Consider the following 20,736-nt stretch of genomic DNA (forward strand, 5'->3'; position numbering starts at 1 on the left):
ACGACTGCCCAGGCCTGAGAATGGCCACTGACTGGTACCCACATGGAACAGACACAAATAGCACTGCAAATACTTTGAAGATTGGACAGATACTGAACACCAGCCCATAGAAGACAGGTAAGTACTTATAGCCTGAACCTAACAAGACTGGTGGACTGCTCAAACAAGCAAACAGAAACATTCTCTATAAAATTTACACAAGACTCAAAGTCTCACAACATAATATTCAAAATATCCAAGATACAAATCCAAACTGATATAAAAAAATCTGAACATCTCACACAAGGGAAAAGACAATGAACAGACACCAACCCCAACCTATAAAATTATCAAAGACTTTAAAGCAGCTATTATAATCATACACCAGGAAATAAAGGCAAACACTCTTGAAGTAAATGGAAACATAATCTCAACGAAGGAATAGAACATACACACACACACACACACACACACACAGGAACCAAATTGGGGGGAAAAATTTTTTTGTTTGTTTTACAGTTTTGTTTTCACTGAGGTTTTATTAAATTGCTATAATTTTCCAGTGAACAAGTTCATCTACATCAATTGAATTTCCAATCACACATAAGAATCTAAGGGAAGTTGTCTGTGATGTTATTATCTTTAACTACGTATGGAACTAAGAATTCCGGGAATAATTCCACCAGCAACTCACTGGATGGTCCTTCTGCATATTACTCCATATTTTCTGTCTCATTTCAGAAGCTGCTTTAGAATTTGCCTTCCTCAGTTTCATTATCACTTTATCTACGTGGCTTTTTGTGGCTTGCAACACATTTTCCGTGGTGGGCCAAAGGTCATTAGGTTTTGAAAGATCCAAAACAAGAACAATAGAAAACGTCCATAAAGTGTCACTTGTGATGAGTATGCTGATTAAGTCCTATAAGTCCTAGTTTCCAAAAGTGAGCAATATCTTTTGGTATATTATTCCCTTTTACTTTTCTTCCATATGTATATTCCAAAGCTAAGGTTGGTTTTAGTCGCTCATCCCTGTCAAGCCACCTCAGAATAATAGTAGCCTTTCCCTGGGTATCATGGCTTGACCACCCTAGTGTTGTGGGCTCAGCATTGGGACCAGCCTAAAATCAGGAGACCCATGAGCTCCAAGGTGGGCCGGATTTTCAGGAAAAAATTATTTATTTTGAGAAAGAGAGAGAGAGAGAGAGAGAGCAAGTGTACATGAGCAGGGTAGGGGCAGAGAGAGAGAAAGAGAGAGAATCCCAAGCAGGCTCCATGCCATCAGCATGGAGCCCAACATGGGGCTTGATCTCACAAACTGTGAGATCATGACCTGAGCTGAAATCAAGAGTTGAACACTAAACCAACTGAGCCACCCAGGTACCCCCAAAGAGAACATTTTAAATTAGAAAATACAATAACAGAAATTTTAAAATCTGCTGGGTGGGATCAAAAGTGGAATTAAGATGACAGAAGAGTCAGTGAACTTGAAGATGGAACCCACAAAAATTATCCAAACTGAACAATACAGAAGACCTAACACTTAATCATCAAAGGCCCATAGGGAAAGGAGAAAGAGTGTGGTCCAGGAAAAATATTTGAAGAAATAATAGCCAAAAACTTCCCAAAGTTGGTAAAAGACATAAACTACATTCAAGAAACTCAGTGCATGGCAAATAGGATAAACTTAAAGACATTCTTGCCCGGTGAAAACTAAAACAAAGAAAAAAAAAATCTTGAAAATAATCATAAAAATTATACATTACTTATACAGAAACAATAATGCAAATGATTCTGAATGTGTCATGGAGGACAGAAGGCAATGGAACAAGATTTTTAAGTGCTGGGAAAAAACAACTGTCAACCTAAAATTTTATATCCAGGGAAAATATCCTTCAAAAATGATGAAGGAATGAATTCTCACATGAAGAAAACCAACGGAAGACATTACCAGCACATCTGCCAAAAGAAAAGCTAAGGGGAATTCTTCTGGAAGGGAAACGATACTTAAGGAGAACTTAGAATTTCCGGAATGTATTAAAACAGAAACGATAAATATCTGAGTAAATGTCATAGACATTTTTACTCCTCTTTAGTTCTTTAAAATATAAATGATGGTAAAAAGCAAAAATTAAACAATGTCTGATGGTGCTTTCAATGAATGTAGATGTAATACATATGACAATTACAACATAAAAGGAAGAGGGTAAAGAGGTAAATCTAATGGTGCTAAAGTTTCTACATTCCACTGTAAGTAGTTAATACCTATTCTAAGTAGAATGAAGAAGTATGTATATTGTAATCCTCAGTCAAAACTAAAATAACTATACAAGATAGTAAAAAAACTTAGTAAGTAAACTAAAATAGAGTACTAAAAAAAATATTCAAATAATCCAAAAGAACAGAAGGGAAGTAAATACAAAACAGAAGGAGCAAACAAAATAAATAATAAAATGGCAGACTTGAATCGAAAGCAATAATTATGTTAAATGCAAATGGTCTAAACACATCAATTAGAAGAGAGATTGTCAGGGGCACCTGGGTGGCTCAGCTGGTTAAGCGTCCAACTCTTGGTTTCGGCTCAGGTCATGATCTCACAGTTCATTAGTTTGAGTACCATGTCGTGCTCTGCGCTGGCAGTGCACAGCCTGCTTGGGATTCTCTCTCCCTCTCTCTCTGCCCCTCCCTCATGCTCTCTTTCTCTCTCTCAAAAAAAGAAAAAGGATGCTAAATGCAATATGAATTGGATTATGGGAACAGAAAAGGGACATTACTAGAAAATCTGGCGAAATCCAAATAAAATCCTGAGGTTACTTAATAGAGTACTAATACTAATGCTAATTTCTCAGTTTTGATAAATGTACTAAGGCTATATAAGAGGTTAATATTAGGGAAAGCTAAGTGAAGGACACATAGGAACTCTGTACTACTTTTGAAACTCTTTTAATAATTTGAAATTATTTCAAAATTAAAAAATGTTTAAGAGAGGAAAATATATACATGAAAATATGATCAACAGGAATCTGGAGTGGCTATATTAATATCAGACAAAGTGGACTTCAAAGCAAGGAAAATCACCAGGAATGAAAGAACATGAAATAATGATAAAAGGGTCAATTCACTAAATGTATATACACCCAACAAAAGAGACTCAAAATATATGAAACAAAACTTGACAGAACTAAGGGAAGAAATGGACAGATCTACAATTACAGTTGGAGATTTGAATCTTCCTTTCTCAGTAATCAACCGGACAACTAAATAAAAACCAATCAAGGATATCAAAACATAAAGTTGTATACCTTAAATATACACAATTCCTATTGGTCAATTATACTTCAAAAAACAAAAAATAAAATAAAAAGGTAGAATATAATGTTTCAATTAAATAATCAAATCACCATTTTAGAAAAAGAGAGAGAGGAGGAAAAAAATTAAGGATACAGAAGAAATGAACAGCACCATCAATCAATTGATATAATTGACATTTATAGAACATTCCACCAAACAACAGCAGAATATACATTCTTTTCAAGTGCACATGGAACATTCACCAAGATAGACCATATCTTGGCTGGTAAAACAAATCTCAACAGTTGTAAAAGTACTGAAATCATACAAAGTATGTTCTCTGACAATAATGGAATTAAACTAGAAATCAATGAATGAAAGACTCTGGACTACCTCACATCAACACACTTCCAAATAATTAACTGCTCGAAAAGGAAGTCTCAAGGGAAATAAAATTTCAACATACCAAAATTTGTAAAATATAGTCACAGCAGTGTTTACAGAGAAATTAGGGAAATTTATAGTATTAAAAACTTCTATTAGAAAAGAAAGTCTCGGGCGCCTGGGTGGCGCAGTCGGTTAAGCGTCCGACTTCAGCCAGGTCACGATCTCGTGGTCCGGGAGTTCGAGCCCCGCGTCAGGCTCTGGGCTGATGGCTCAGAGCCCGGAGCCTGTTTCCAATTCTGTGTCTCCCTCTCTGTCTGCCCCTCCCCCATTCATGCTCTGTCTCTCTCTGTCCCAAAAATAAATAAATGTTGAAAAAAAAAAAAAGAAAAGGAAGTCTAACAATCTAAACTTCCATCTTAAAAAAAAAAACAACAAAAACAGAAGAGGGGTGGCCAGGTGGCTCAGTCGGTTAAGTGTCCGACTTTTGATTTTGGCTCAGGTCTTGATCTCATGTGAGATCAAGCCCCGGGTCGGGCTCTGCATTGGGCATGGAGCCTGCTTGGGATTCTCTCTCTCCCTCTCTCTGCCACACCACCCCTTGCACTCTCTCTTTCTCAAAACAAAAACAAAAACAAAAAACAAAACAAAAAAACTTATAAACAAACACAGAAGAGTAAATTAAAGCATACAGAGAGAAGAAAAGAAATATAAGAAAAACAATATAAACAGAAAACAATGTAAAGAAAAACAGTAGAGAAAAATCAATAAAATTAAAAGCTGGTTTTCTGGGAGTGCCTGGGTGGTTCAGTTGGTTAAGTGTCCGACTTCGGCTCAGGTCATGATCCCACAGATCATGAGTTCAAGCCCCTCATCAGGCTCTGTGCTGACAGCTCAGAGCCTGGAGCCTACTTCAGATTCTGTGTCTCCCTCTGTCTCTGCCCCTCCTCAACTTGCACATGCTCATGAACACACACTCTCTCTCTCTCTCTCTCAAAAATAAACACTTTTTTTAAAAAGCTGGTCCTTTGAATAGGTGGATAAAATTGATAAGCCTCTACTCAAAGAAAAAAAGAAAAGAATGAATACACAAAATTATCAGTATCAGGAAGGAAAGAAAGAATATCACTATAGACCCCCACACATTAAAAGGATAATAAGGGGGGTGCCTGGGTGGTTCAGTCAGTTGTGCATCTGACTTCGGCACAGGTCATGATCTCGAGATTTGTGAGTTCGAGCCCTGCTTCGGGCTTTGTGCTGATAGCTGGGAGCCTGGAGCCTAATCCAGATTCTGTGTCTCCCTCTCTCTCTGCCCCTCCCCCACTTGTGCTCTGTCTCTGTCTCTCAAAAATGAATAAATGTAAAAAAAATTTTTTTAAAGGGTAACAAGGGAACAGTACATGGAATGTACATTAATTTCACCGACTTATATGAAATGAAACAATTCTTTCAAAGTCACAAAGTATCAAAATTCACCTGAAATATACAACCTGAGTTGTCTTATATCTAATAAAGAAATCTAGGGGCGCCTGGGTGGCTCAGTCGGTTAAGCATCCGACTTCAGCTCAGGTCATGATCTCATGGTTCATGAGTTCAAGCCCTGCATTGGGCTCTGGGCTGACAGTTCAAGGTCTGGCGCCTGCTTCAGATTCTGTGTCTCCCTCTCTCTGCCCCTCCCCGCACACTGTCTCTCTCTCAAGTAAATAAACATTAAAAAAAAAAAAAAAAAGAAATCTAATTTGCAGTTAAAACCTTCACACACAAAAAATCCTAGGCATATCTCTCTCTGTCCCAAAAATAAATAAACATTGAAAAAAAAAATTAAAAAAAAAAAAATCCTAGGCACAAATGCCTTCACTAGAGAATCCTACCAAATACTTAAGAGAAGGAATTCTACACATTCTATTCCAAAAAATATCAACAGAAATACTTTCTAACTTATTTTGCAAGATCAGCATTATCCTGATACCAAAAACTAGACAAAGACAGCACAAGAAAAAAACAAAACTACGGACTGATAATATCCTCATGAACACAGATGTAAAACTCAACAAATTAGCAAATCAACATTATAGAAGAGTACCTCATCACAACCAAGTGATGTTTAACCTAAGAATGCAAGGCTGGTTCAATATTAAAAATCAATCAGTGTAATCTATTACATTAACAGATTAAAGAAGAAAAAAAAAATCCTATGATCATATCAATTGATACAGAAAAAGCATTTGACAAAACTCAACATCCATTCCTGAAAAAACTCTCAGCAACTAGGAATAGAGGGGAACCAAGCCTTATAAAGAACACCTACAAAAACCAACAGCTACCATCATACTTAATGGTGAAAGACTAAACGCTTTTTCCCTAAGAACAGGAAGAAAGCATGAATATCTACTCTCACTACTCTCATTCAATATCCTACTGGAAGCCCGTAAAGTCTATAATAAGGGTGGAAGAGAGAAAGAAATAAAAAGCATATATATTAGAAAGGAAAAAATTAAGCTGTCACTATTCATAGATGACATAATTGTCTATATAAAAGTCCCCATAATCTATAAAAAGGCTTCTACAGCTATTAAGTGAGTTTAACAAGGTTGTAGAATACAGATTCAACATAAAAAATTCATCATATTTCTATACCCTAAGAATGAATTAGAAATTGAAGTCTAAAACAAAAACTTTAAAAATAGCTCAAAAAAATACTTAAGAATAAATCTAACAAAATAATGTGCAAATCTGTATGCTCAAAACAATAAAATGCTGATTAATCAAATGCAACCTAAATAGATGAAGACATACATCATGTTCATTGATTGGAATATACAATATAGTTAAGGTACAACTTATCTACAGATTTAATGCAGTTCTAATCAAAATGCAAGCAGGAGTTTTTGCAACATATAGACCAACTGATTCTAAAATTGATATGGAAAGACCAAAGGATTAGAATAGCCAAAGCAATTTTGAATATCAGTTGTTTTTTTTTAATGTTTATTTATTTTTGAGACAGAGAGAGACAGAGCATGAACGGGGGAGGGACAGAGAGAGAGGGAGACACAGAATCGGAAGCAGGCTCCAGGCTCTGAGCCATCAGCACAGAGCCCGACGCAGGGCTCGAACTCACAGACCGCGAGATCGTGACCTGAGCTGAAGTCAGACGCTTAACCGACTGAGCCACCCAGGCGCCCCTGCCAAAGCAATTTTGAAAAAAAGAAGAAGAAAGTTAGAAAGCTCACACCACACAATTGTCAGTCTTGCTGTAAAGCTACAGTAGTCAGTTGGTATCAGCGAAAGGGACAGACACATAAATCAATGGAACAGAATAGAGAGTCCAGAAAAAGACCCACACAAATATAGCCAATTGACTTTTGACAAGGATGCAAAACAAATTCAATGGAAAAAGAATAGTCTTTCCAATAGCAATGGTGCGGGAATAACCGCACATCTATCTGCAAAAAGTAAATAAAAATGAACCTGGGTCTAAATTTCATACCTTTTTTTTTTTTTTTTTTTTTAATTTTTTTTTTCAACGTTTATTTATATTTGGGACAGAGAGAGACAGAGCATGAACAGGGGAGGGGCAGAGAGAGAGGGAGACACAGAATCGGAAACAGGCTCCAGGCTCTGAGCCATCAGCCCAGAGCCCGACGCGGGGCTCGAACTCACGGACCGCAAGATCGTGACCTGGCTGAAGTCGGACGCTTAACCGACTGCGCCACCCAGGCGCCCCTAAATTTCATACCTTATACAAAAATTAACTCATATGGATCATAGACCTAAATGAAAAATGGGAAACTATAAAACTTTTAGAAGAAAGCAAAGAACATCTTTGTGTCATATATAAGAATTCTTATGTATGATCTCAAAAACACGATCCATAAAAGAAATACACAAATTAGACTTAAAACTGAAAACTGTAGCTCTATAAAAGACACTGTTAAGAGAAGAAAAAGAAAAGCTACAAACTAGGAGAAAATATATCCAGGTAATTTATCCGATAAAAGACTTTCTATCCAGGATAGAAGTAATTTTTTTAAACTCTCAAAACACAGCAAGAAAATAAATAATCCAATTTGTTTAAATGTGCAAAAGATCTGAACAGATGCTTCACGAAAGACACCAAGTGCAAATGAGGACCTGGAGTAAATGAACTTTCATACATTGCTGGTGGGAATACAAAATGGTATAACCACTCTACAAAATATAGTTTCATAGTTTCTTATAAAGGTAAACACACACTCGCTATATTACCTAGCAATCTCACTCTTAGAGATATCTTTGAGAAATATGAATTTGGGTTCAAAAACCTATACACGAATGTTTACAGCAGCACTATTCACAATTGTTTGGAATTGGAATCTCAAATCAAACACCGGTCATCAAATGAGTGGATAAACAAACTGTCACATAACCTACAGTAGGCTACTACTTAGCAATGAAAAAAATGAACTATTGATACACACAATATGGACAAATCTCCAAGGCACCATGTTAACTGGAAGAAACCAGTCTCAAAAGGCTATGTACTGTAGTAGGTAGGATTCCATTTACACGACATTCCAGAAAAGGCAAAACCCTAGGAATGGGGAACCAATCAGTGGCTGGTAAGGATTATGGGTTAAGGAGAGTGTGACTACAAAGGGACAGCAGTGGGGAGACTTTCTGAGGTGATGGAACTGTTCAGTAGGCTGAATGCGGAGGTGGTTACATATATGAATCCAGACATGTGTTAAAACTCACAGAACTATATACCAAATTTGTTTCAACTGTACTTCTTGTAAACTTTAAAAATAACAATAGAAGAAAAAAATAACTAAAGCTGTTAAAAATGTTAAAAGGAAAAAATTATATTTGCTATACATGAGCAAGAACCTCAAAAACTTTTCAAATACTAGTTTAAGTTTATTTATTTATTTTGAGAGAGAGCGAGCAAGCAAGGGAAAGGCAGAGAAAGAGAGAGAAAAGGAGAGAGAATCCCAAGCAGGCTCTGCACTGTCAGTGAGGAGCCCGGTGGAGGGCTTGAACCCACAGACCACGAGATCATGACGTTAGCCAAAATCAAGAGTAGGATGCTTAACTGACTAAGCCACCCAGGTGCCCCAATATTAGTTCTATGGGACTTATTCTTGTGAAGGAAACAGGACCCTATTTGGTGACAGTACCCTAAGAGGAACACGTTTCCAAATAGGAAAAAAAGAACCCTGTTCATCCCAGGAGCACAGTGTATTAGTCCAAAGCCACAACTAGATCACAAGGGTTCTGGTACCTAAATTTTACACATGAAAACATCAAGAGATACCCTCTTGCCCAAAATGGAGACTGGTGCCCATACTCTGACCTCTACAGATCCACAGTAGATTTTTATAATCACCACCAAAAGTTGGCAGTCAGTTCCCACAAATAAGAGTTCTTACTAGGTTCTGTGAGTAAACCATGGAAGGAAAAACAAACAAACAAACAAACAAACAAACAAACAAACAAACCTGGAAAGGCCGTGACAAGTCAACACCTCTAAACAGAAACAGTACCTAAAAGGAGCTGATGGGTCTGCAATCCTGGCTAGAAAAGTGGCACTGCTTTCTGGGCAGGATTTCTTTTTCTTGAGATTTTGCAACGGATTGCACTGAGTGATAAATATATTGCGCTTAAAAAACAAACAAAACCCCTTTCTCTGAGCACTATCCTGAGCAAAGCTAGGGCTCCAGAGCAGAGTTCAAGCAGGCACAGAAGTCACACACCCCCAGAGGACCGCTACGCCTCACCCCTGGAAAGCCGGAAGGCAGCCAGATAAGGAGTGGGAGGTGAAGTTGTGGCAGCTCCCACAACCCACAGGGGACAGTACAAACCGAAGACTTACTAATGGTCAGGAAGGAGCATGTGGCTAGGAACAAAACCTAGCAGCCTCCAAAGGTCAGGCTGGATGTAGTCTAATTAAAATGAAAGATGGAAAACACTCGGATCTAATTAATAACTTGTCTTCAATGTCCATACATAACACAAAATGTACTTATTTTCTTTGACCTATAAAACTTTCCAGCAATTTCTAATGCCAAGAGTCGTCTTACCCGTCTGCACTCATGGCTGAACTTTTCTTATGAGTGAGGGGGGAAAAAAAGCTTATAAGGTAAGTGAAATAGTCACATGGTTGTTTACTTTGCTTCCCACTACACTTAATCACTCGTTTTGTGCCTTTCTTGGGTCTTACATACCCCTCCACTTCCTTTTCTAGAGATGTGGAAGAACTATTACAAAAGAAAGTGAAACAAAATAAAAATCTGTAAATCTACCAACACATTACTTGCTCTACAACAGCTAGATTAATAAAACAGGTTGCCAGCATTCAGTGAAGAGGTCTTTATGGACTTTCCTCATCTCGGACTGGCTTTTGTTTAACTGAATCACTTGCTTTGAGCAGTCAAACCAGGAAAACAGGTACTAACTTACACTGTGATTGCACAGGGAACCTCCTGATGAGATTACTTACTGTAAGGATGCTTTGCATCCCTAAAAAGAGGGCTAAATGTACTAACATCATGTACACGAACGCTGTCTGCTCTACTGGTTCCACACAAACCATGGGGACTTCTGCCAACTGTCTGAGTGCAAACTGTGGCAAATGTTAATGGAATTTGCAAGAACTCAGTAATTGTAGTGGCGAGAAGGAAAATAATATTAACAAATTAAATGAAAAATTGTATTGCATTAAATTGCTTTCCTCTTACATGTATGCCGTTATTTTCCATGCACATATTCTAATGTTCCAATCACCCTTTGTTTTTTTTCTTTTTTTTTTTTAATTTTTTTTCCACGTTTTTATTTATTTTTGGGACAGAGAGAGACAGAGCATGAACGGGGGAGGGGCAGAGAGAGAGGGAGACACAGAATCGGAAACAGGCTCCAGGCTCTGAGCCATCAGCCCAGAGCCTGACGTGGGGCTCGAACTCACGGACCGCGAGATCGTGACCTGGCTGAAGTCGGACGCTCAACCGACTGCGCCACCCAGGCGCCCCTGTTTTTTTTTCTTATTCAAAGATATTTGCTGAATACGAAAGGCTAGAACAGAACCTAAGCTTCCTGAGCACATCCTTTGCTCTGAAGTTGCATGGTAGGGCCCACTGGCCACTGTCTGGTACCCTAGATACACCAACGACGTTTCTGCAAGTCAAGTCTGACATTTTGTATCCACAGCCCAAGATTCAATACCTGAAATAAAAAGAAACACCACTGGCTGATAAAGTCTCTTTCCCTCTGCTTTTACCTATTAGAATCCTTTCAGTTGCAACCTTTAATTAAGCCTGCAGTTTCAAATGGTTTTCATGAAGCACACAGAACATAAGCAAATGATCAAAGAAAGAAAGCCACTGAGTTTCAGTAAGGATAAAACAGCCATCCCCCAGGTCTATGAAAAGGTGCATAATTCTTATTTCTTTATATGTGAAACTAAAGTTTAGTTGAGAATATCAAGGAAAAAGACCACATGTTAAATTCTGCTTATAAATGGACAGAATTTAACACTCCAAAATTAGAAAAGGACAGAGATCTACAAAGGTTAAGTAATCTTTATCAGTGAGCGAGCATGGAGAATAAAGAAGTGGGGACACTTAAGTTTCCTTTAAGGAAAACTTTAAAAGCTCAAGGCGGGGAGGAGGTGGGTGGGGTGAGGAGCGGGCAAAACTCTCTACAGAGAAAGGATTAAAAATTAGAAATAGGGGCACCTGGCTGGCTCAGGCAGAAGAGAATCTGACTCCCAGGGTCCTGAGTTCAAGTCCCACACTGGGTGTAGAGTTTACTTAAATAAATAAATAAATAAATAAATAAATAAATAAATAAATAAATAAGAAATAAGGATAGCTTGCTAACCAACATGCTCTGGACTAGACTGCCAACATGTATTATAGAACATACTTCCCTAAATGTTCTAATTGGAAGACTCTATGTCTTTAAACTTTAAAACGGCAAAATAATCTTGAACTCCTCCTTTTCCCTTTTCCCCATGTAGTCTTTCATCAAGTCCTACTGAGTCTTCCTATAAACTATTTCTTACGTTAGGAAAATGTTAAACACACGTGACACACATATATAAAATTCTATTTCTTTTCCTTCCTATCTTTCTCACTACAATCCTAGTCCAAGCCCTCGTCACCATGCATCTAAGGCTAAACCAAATAGCCAATTAACTGGATGTCCATTTCTTGTTCTATTCTGTCCTATTACACATTGCTGCCCAATCCTCCTAACACATTATAGCACAGCTTTGATGATGGGTCATTCTGTGCTCCCTCTAAAATCTTCTTTGTTCTTCACTGTCTCTAAGGATGATTGCAACTTCAAAAAGTCCTTAATGTTTGGCTACCTCTACCCTATCTTTTGCAGGCTTTCCTGCCACTTGGGGGGCAGGGGTTCCTACCCCAACCCAACTGATTTGTTTACTGCGCTCCCAAAATACTTTGCGCATTCTCACCTTCTTACTTTGACTCACACTGTCTTACCGAACCATTCCATAAAGCCCAACTCAAATCATACTTCTTCTATCACCCTGTCTCTCATTATACCAGCTTAAAGCTCTCTCTTTCCAAAACAAAACAACACACACACACACAAAAAACCCACCCAACTTACATTGTATATCATTTATGTGCCAATTAAACCCTTTAAAGTTGTCATCATGAACCATTACGAAAACCTCTTATTTAACATTTTGTGTTTATAATGTATTTCACCAAATAAATACATTTCTGCAACATAAGGTCTATCTTTTCTCTATCTTTCAACCCTGTCACAATGCCTCACCCACAGTTGCTACTCATGAAAAATCTGTCGATTGGTGTAGTCAGGGTAGGTGATCTACAGTTCCCCACAGAAAGCAACAGACCAATAGTTCTCAAGGCCATGTCTTCCTCTATACTTTTTTCATAAGTAATTCTCAAATGGAAACCCTAAAAAGCAATGTCATTGGTAGGAAAAGGCTGTTTTGGTCCAAACTAACTTTTTTACTTTATATAAGCCAAGAAATGTCACTAAGAAAAATAAAACATGAGGGATTAGCTACATAAGGAAAAGAAGGAAAACTTGATCTCAGATGATTTAAAATGAGAGTTCAAATCCGTAAACAAATACAAGAGAAACTGGTAATGCCTGCTGCCTTCATGGAGTGCATACTAACTGATTGGGAGACAGTTACAAGAACACTTGAATAACTTTGAATCTTCCGATTTTTGAACACCGTGCCTCCGTTAGCTACTCAAATGTAAAATATGTATTTTACAAAACAGAATGGAAGAGATAACTTCAACAGTGCCTTTTGAGAAAAAGTTTTGCTATTAAATGACTTAGAATCCTTTTTTAAAAAGGGGAAATAAAATAACATTGAAGAATGTCACTATATCTTTTGCTCCAAAGTGAGAAAACATTCTCCAGCTTTTCCAATCCAAGGATCAGACAGAGAAAGCTATTTGCAAGCAGGTTCTGGGAGAGCTAGGGATAAAACAACACTTAAAAACCAAACACCTTCCTAAGGCTCCAAGCCCCGTCCAGAAAAGATCAGGAGCACTCTAGTTCAGTGGTACACAGAGATGTTTCCAAAAGAGTCTCCTTCTCCTAAGAAACGAGCCATTCCCCAAGTTCACATCCAAACTCCCTTGTCCATTTCACAGCAGTCGTACCCACCCTTTCCCGACCTCTGCTCTGATGAGTCCTCACACTCCCAATACTTTCCTCCCTATCACAATGTAAATCTTAAAAAAAAAAAAAAAAAAAAAGCCTATTTTCTCCAAGGCCTCTTTCCTAGAAACAACACACTTTGCCTCTTTAGTCTTCGCCAAAATCTTAGGAAATCCAATTGAAGATTCTGCAGCAAATGGGGTTTCTGAGTATTCTGACTCCCGAGAAAGCTCTACTGGTCTCATTTGCAACCTGCTCAATTTTTCTCTGCAATTTAATAATAATACATCAATTTGTTTTCATTTGAAAGCATTTTATTCAGCTTCTTGCTAAGACAAAAAGACAATAGTGAATGTGAAGGAAAAGCCTGTTACATTATCCTTAATTGAAGAAGGTTTCCTCCTGAAACAAGAAACTAACCATGTAATAAATTAAGTCCTATTTATTTACAGGACTGTTGCTCAGTAAAATGAAGGAAAAATGGTATTTCACATTTGCTTCCAGGGAAGCTGGAAGCTTTTAGAGGTTCAGCCTTCAAAAAGTGGAACTATTAAAATAACAACAGAATAAGAACAGATGAAAAATGAACTGCCTTTTCATTGATAAAGTAGCTGTGATCTCTTCCTTTATCAATCACTACCTAAAAATTTAACATAACATTTTAATTTTGACTTTTTCCCCTTCCCAAGCTCATTCTAGTGGAAATGCTAATGATCGGTAAAATACCCAAAATGTAGGAAAAGGGAGGGAAATAAATGACATGTATAATTCACAGTCTAGATAATCCATCCCTGGGTAAATAAGCATTCATTTATATTTCTCTAATGTTCTTACTCTCCAGGAACTCAGAAGATTTTGCAGCATAAAAACAGCGCTAATCATCCAAACATGAAAGGAGCCCATCAATGTGTCTTTGGGGGGATTTCAGTGCTTTCCACTTCCAGATCCCAGAACAAGCCCACTGAACATGGGAGGCCTCTCCCTACCACCAACAGTGAAATGCAAGTGCTTCAGACCCCTCCAGCTAACATTTCAGTTACCCTAACCCAACTGACTCCTTTCAGGATCAAGAGACCTTGAGTCCCAAACCTAGAGTACCTCTTAGGCAACCAGCTTTTATTTTGTTCCACTCTCCTCAATATGACACATCTCCAAGACCTAAGGGAAATCTTAACTATTACCCACTTTTACCTTTGCTGTTCTAGCCCAAGAGCCTCCCAGAACTTTTTCTGCTCCACCTCAAATACCCCTCCCAGCACCAATTCCCAGTATACAGTCCTACACCAATTTCAGCCTTACACATAAGCAAAGAAGTCAGGTGGTAGAAGCCATAATTCCTCTACAGTCCTGGTTATAACTTATGTTGGCGATACGAGAGAATTCATGAGTAGCCAAATGTGTGCATTTACGTGCAAGAGAAATGAAGAAAGATAAGCAGACACCAAGACCTTTTAAAAAGTACCTCGGAGGGGCGCCTGGGTGGCGCAGTCGGTTAAGCGTCCGACTTCAGCCAAGCCACGATCTCGCGGTCCGTGAGTTCGAGCCCCGCGTCAGGCTCTGGGCTGATGGCTCAGAGCCTGGAGCCTGTTTCCGATTCTGTGTCTCCCTCTCTCGCTGCCCCTCCCCCGTTCATGCTCTGTCTCTCTCTGTCCCAAAAATAAATAAAAACGTTGAAAAAAAAAATTTTTAAAAAGTACCTCGGAGAGCTGCAGAAACAAAACAGGTATGTTACTTCAATACCTCTTATTTTCACCCATATTCTATTTATTGGTAAATCTTCTGTTCATTTCCCTCATCCTTCCTGCTTCCAAAATGCTCTCTACCAAAGGTACTCTTGCCCTCCCTCTGCCTATCCCAGAATCTTTCATTATGCCCACTCACTGTGTTTAGCTACCTGGGATAATGATAATTTCTTAAAGCCAAAATTGTTCACTTTACTTGGTTATATGAACATCAGAATATAACACCACTTAATGGAAAAACATCTTTAAGCAAGAGTCACTCAACCAACCTGGGTACCCATCTCCACTCCATGACTTAATGGTCCTGTAGCCCTGGACAATACACGTAAGCTGTGGGATACTCAGTTTCCTCAGCTATAAAACAGGTAGAACAATATCTGCCTTATCTAACTCAATCAACTGATAGAAGGATTTTAAAAGTTCTGATAAACAGAAAAACAAAGAATAATAATTACCAAAGGTCAATGGTCAGCTGTCAGACCTAACTACATGAGACCCATTCAAATAAATCCGGGCAAATACTATGGGAAAACCCAGAATGGTTCTGAAGACGAAAGAAACTCCAAACTTGATAATCACTCATCGTAATTAAAATATCCAGTAAAGGAAGAATAAAGGGGAGCCTCGGTCTTTGGGCCTATTCCACCTTCAGATCCCAGGCTGTAGCTAAAAACAGTCCGGTTGCCTGCCAGCTAGCTGGTCAGTGCCAGGGCATTTCTCTTGGGTAAAGAGTCCTATTCTAGAATAGTTCAGGAATGAATGAGAAAAGAGTTACTTTGGTAAATGCATTCTCACTGTCGTGGTGGAGATCAGTACTGCAATTGCACAGTAAAACTTTTCTCCTTTTACACTAACAGTGTCCATCCAAATCAGGGTATCTGCAGATTCTATCCTCTATGCCAGACTGAAGATAAAGCAACCGTCTGCTTTTGAGACTACTGAAATTTAATACAGTACATAGATACTATATCAAATACACATATAAATACGCACTAAGCTGCTAAATCCCTAGAGGGAAAGGAGCAAATATATATTGAGCTCTATGTGTCAGAAACCACAAGGTAACAGAGATTTCATTTAATCCCCACAAACACCCTGCAAGGTAGGTATTATTATTCCTATTTTTATCGATGAGAACACTGAAGCTCAAATATATTAAATAATTTGCCCAAAGCCACAAAGCTAATAAGTAGCAGAGTCAGAACTTGAACTTAGTTTTGCCTAACTCCAGAGCCCATACTGCTTTTTTTCTCAATGGTGTTAACTGCGGCAACCTTCTTGTGTCTTCATTTCACCTTGATTCCTGAGATGGTACTGAACTCTGTGTCCTGCTTGTGTCTCTATGACCTCACAAAGAGAGAAAATTTTTCCAGAAGGCTTCTTCTTTGCCTTTTCTTTTCCTGCATTTACTTCCTATTCCTGTACAAACTATTCTTTTTTAGGGTGGATTACCAGGCTAGACCTAACAGTCTGCCATGCCACATTTCAGCAATTAATGTACACCAAAAGCATGAAAGTTCTGTTTCATTCAACACTTTAACAGCCATAGTTTTTGAGCGTGGTATCATTTTCTAAGCTGTTCCTGCCACTTAAAGAGTGTTAATGTCTAGTACGATGCCTCACACACAGTAGGTACAGAGAGAGAATATTTGTTGATTCACTGACTAAGAAAAGATTTCTTTGGGGCTCAGTCAGTAAAGCATCTGACTCTTGATCTCAGGGTCGTGAGTTCAAGCCTCACATCCTCACACTGGGCATGAAGCCTACTTAAAAAAATTTTTTTTTAAAGACTTCTTTACTCCTAGTTATCTCGCTATATTTAAATCAAGAGATTTTACAGGAGTCCAATTCCAGGAATGAGTCCTTTCTCATTAAAGATAATTTTTTTGGAAAATATAAACGTGATTCAGAAAAAAAGGTAAGTTAAATATAACAATCTTGTGTTTAAATCCCTAAATGACTAACTAGTGGACTATGAACTTAAGGTTTTAAAAGGCTTGGTTTAAAAATACTTTCATTCTGGATAACTTTTGCAAGAGCTTCTTGCCCTCTCTATGGAAAACAAAAGACTGAAAATATACAATGAAACACAGACAACTGTTTTGCTTAGGACAGTTAAGACTAAGGATGACTTTTTTCCTGTTTTTTTCTTACATATATTACATTTTTTCTGCCAGAAGTATGTGTTATTTTCATAATTATGGAAACTAATCTCACTCTGGAAAAACTTTGCCTTTTTAACACTTTCCATACAGTGTGGGGTTATCTTCTTTCTCAGATATAATCAATAGGAATTAAGTATTCATTACTTCATGCCTCCAGAACTTGTTACATAACATCAGCAAGTTAAAGATAATTATTTTTCTCTCCATTCATAGAATGTTTTTCTTGCTTTAGGTGGATATGTCTCTACCTTTGAATGCTTTTTAAGCAGATGCAGATTTCTTGTATAATCTTTTCTTGGTAACGAACACAAGAATGACATTTGGCCTTGACATAGCCCCAATCTATAGGTCTTTTAACTTTATACATGTTATCTTTTCAGTGACATTAAAGTACTCCAATCATAGTGGGACCTAAATGGAATGAGCTATTTTATGCAGTAGGAAGTTTCCTTCCACGGAAGTATTCAAAGCAAAGATCTCCCATAAGGGGATTCCTGCGCTGGGAGGTTATACGAGCTGAATGTTATGACCACCTTCCCTTTCTAGGATTTTAAAATAAATTTTTTTTACAAGTCTACTTTAGCAATACAATGGATTGCACACTGGCGGCGTCTGCCATGTCAAGTCCTTTTCTTAGCTCACTGTTCAGATCAACCCAGAGAATATTCCCTTCTGATCCAGCTTAACTTAGCAAGCTATCTGATTACTTCTTGTGGAGACCAAATCTCCATAATTATTAACAGATCCTTGCTATGTGAAATTATTGAAATGTGCTGAAATAATGCAGTCAGCAAAATGTCACTGTATGTCTTACATATGGATCTGTTGCAGCCTGTAAAACACTGTCTCCATGAGGGACAGCCAAAATGAAGAGTTATGTGGGAGTAATAAAATATGATAACTAGGCCTGCAACCTCAAGAATAAACCCAGCTGCGCATGCACACACACATCTACAAGAAAGCCTGCTGATAACAAAAGCAAAGAAAAACCCAAATCATGTCCAGCGTGTGCGCACTTCCCCGCAGGGCTGGTCAGGGAACTGTCCTTTCAGCACCACAGCAAGAAACCCTGGTGCAAGTCTAAACACGGGCATCCCAAGCTGGATCGAGTGAGAAAAATTCGTTAAATCTCCTACAAAGAAAGCAACAAGCACTGTACCGGTGTTTGTTTTTAGGTATGCTATATTCTACCTCATAATCCCTTATTAATTTAATATAAAATCCTTTAATTACTTTGAGAAAGGTTGACAGAGCCCCAAATGAAAACCAAAGGTATATTAAGTCTGCCTCTCAAACTGAACCCAAGAAACCAATAATTGGCCTGCACTATCAAGAACTGCAACATCCACTGCCAGCCCTACTAAGAAACACAACACATTCACACATACCCTAAATCAGACGTTGAGAACATAGAACATGCTCAGAGTTCTCCCTAGGGACAGACTCAATTTCTAGGACAGATGATGCTTGCTGAATAGCAAACCATCACTACCACCCCCCTCCCAAGCAATCAAATTCTCTTTCAGGGAGAACTGAAGGCCTTATGGGTCATGAGTTCCAAAGAAAAAATGCTGCAGTATTTCAAGAACCAGGTTACAGGCAACGTGCTACAAAGCTTTCAGCAGTTTAAGTCTGATTCCCCCGAGATTCCTACCAGAATGGTACCGGATGTTAACGTTATCCAGCCATTTGCATTACACATCAAAAAAAAATTTTTTTTTTGAGGAAAGAAAAAAAAGTCCCTCCACCCCCATTATCTTCTAATGCACGTGGAGAAAAGAGAAGTACAGAGAGATTGTGAAACAGTATAAGCGTACCACACCCGAAATCTCCCTTGCAAAGCTAAAACATCCCCCAGCCCTAACACACCGCTACCTCTCTAAAGGCTCTCCAGGTTCAAACTTGAGAAAATAGTTATAAAAAGCACTATCCCCATTTGCTCCTGAAGCCCTCAACCACATTTCCTGCTTCCATTCCTGCTGCTCTGGTGCCCACTGTGCATTAAAAAGAATTTTCCTTGTATGGTAGAGCTTGCTCCATGGTAATTATTTCTCCCTCTCTCTGAGTTAGCCAGATGCAATGCCAAGTTTCTCCCCCCTCCCCAGACAGGTGACACCCTTTTATTATGAACATTGATGCCCCGAATCTTGGAATCTCCCCATATAAAACGTATTCCCCCGTGTTTCAAAAACTGCAGTGTAAGTGAGGGAGAGGGCACAGGGTGGAGTAGTTGGAAGGAATGCATGGCTTGAAGAATCATATTTGTCAGACTGGAAAAGGACTCCCACTGCACCCCACCTCTAAGCTGGGGCCTCTGAAGGGGTCTGAAAGCCCTGTCTAACCCCGGAAAGTTAACTGCCAAGTCTCCACCGGTGGTTGCTGCAGGCACGGAGGGGATGGAGCTGAGCTCTGAGGAAAAATGCAGAGGCTTTGCGGTCCCCCAAATACCAGGAGAGAACTAGAGGAGGGGTCTGTGGAGCTGGGCAGTCCTGTAAGCCAGACGCTAAGCAGCCCAGGGTGCTGCCGCTTGTGGTAAGGTGGGGGAGGGAAGGGAGAAAAGAGAAGAGGAACAGGCTCTGCATCGGGTGGCGTAGGGATGGGGGTGGGGGAAGGGGGATATTCTGAAAGTGATGTACTCCCTAATGCAGGAATCCTAGCCTGCCGAGGAAGGTCCCGGGGGCCCCCCAACACAGCCCCAGAGCACCCTGTCAGGAGGGGGACGGACGCATCCGAGTAAAGGGCAGAGGGAGTCCTGGCTGCCCTAAGAACCCAGGAGCTCCTGGCTTCTGCAGTTGGTAACGACCTGGAGCCGGCTGGGGGAGAAGGATGCAGTAAGACATGGGGGAGGGGGTAGAGCTGAGGGGCTGCTGGAGGAAGATCCCGACAGCGCTGCCCTTCCCAGTGCAACCCGGCGAGGGGCCCCGACTCTGTCCCGGCCCTCGGAGATGGGGGGAGGGGGGCTGCACCACGGAAGGGGCGCCGAGGGCAGGCCAGTGTCCCCCAACGCAGCCAAGAGACGAGAAGAGCGAGGGTGTATGGGGGTGGTGGCCGGTGGTCCTCAACTCTCCTCAGGGACCCCCGGTAAACACGGGAGAAGGAAGCGAGACTTCCAAACACCTGTCCAAAACAGGGAGGGCAGAAACCCAGCTCCACGGCCCCTCGAGCCCCGCCGCGCACTCTGCGGCAAAGCCCCCGACTGGAGATGGGCGAGCCCCGCTCCGGGGTCCCGAGGCGAGAAGGGGAAGTCGGCAGGCAAGGAGCGGCGCCGGGGCGGGGGCTCCGGGGCGACTTACGGCAGCGGCGGCGAGGGAGGCAGCGGCGGCCCTAGCGCGGGGCCCGGGAGGCGCGGCCGGACTGCAGAGGCGCCGAGGTTGCGGCGGGCGGGACTGCGGTGGGCGCCATCTTGGAGCGCTCCCCGCGCCCGCCCCCCGCGCCGCCCGAGTCCTTGCATAATTGATGACTCGCGCCCGCCGCGCGCTGCCGCGCGCGCCCCCGCCGCCGGGCCCCCCCCCCCATGCGCG

At 40.2% G+C, this 20,736-nt stretch overlaps 1 protein-coding gene and 1 pseudogene across 8 annotated transcripts in view; both read right to left on the reverse strand.

Annotated features, from left to right (window-relative positions):
• The window catches only part of SCN8A (sodium voltage-gated channel alpha subunit 8), a 179,897-nt gene extending 159,271 nt beyond the window's left edge, over window positions 1-20,626 (reverse strand). For all 8 annotated transcript variants that reach the window (XM_040488080.1, XM_040488076.1, XM_040488077.1 and 5 more), the window contains exon 1: window positions 20,509-20,626. The gene's annotated coding sequence lies outside the window, so the exon portion shown is untranslated. The remainder of the gene's footprint in view (window positions 1-20,508) is intronic.
• LOC121039004 (cytoplasmic dynein 2 light intermediate chain 1-like) lies at window positions 521-10,225 on the reverse strand (annotated as a pseudogene).
• Window positions 20,627-20,736: the final 110 nt, after the last annotated feature.

This window comes from Herpailurus yagouaroundi, unplaced genomic scaffold, assembly GCF_014898765.1.
Source record: "Herpailurus yagouaroundi ecotype Mexico unplaced genomic scaffold, PumYag 166, whole genome shotgun sequence".
Taxonomy (NCBI): domain Eukaryota; kingdom Metazoa; phylum Chordata; class Mammalia; order Carnivora; family Felidae; genus Herpailurus; species Herpailurus yagouaroundi.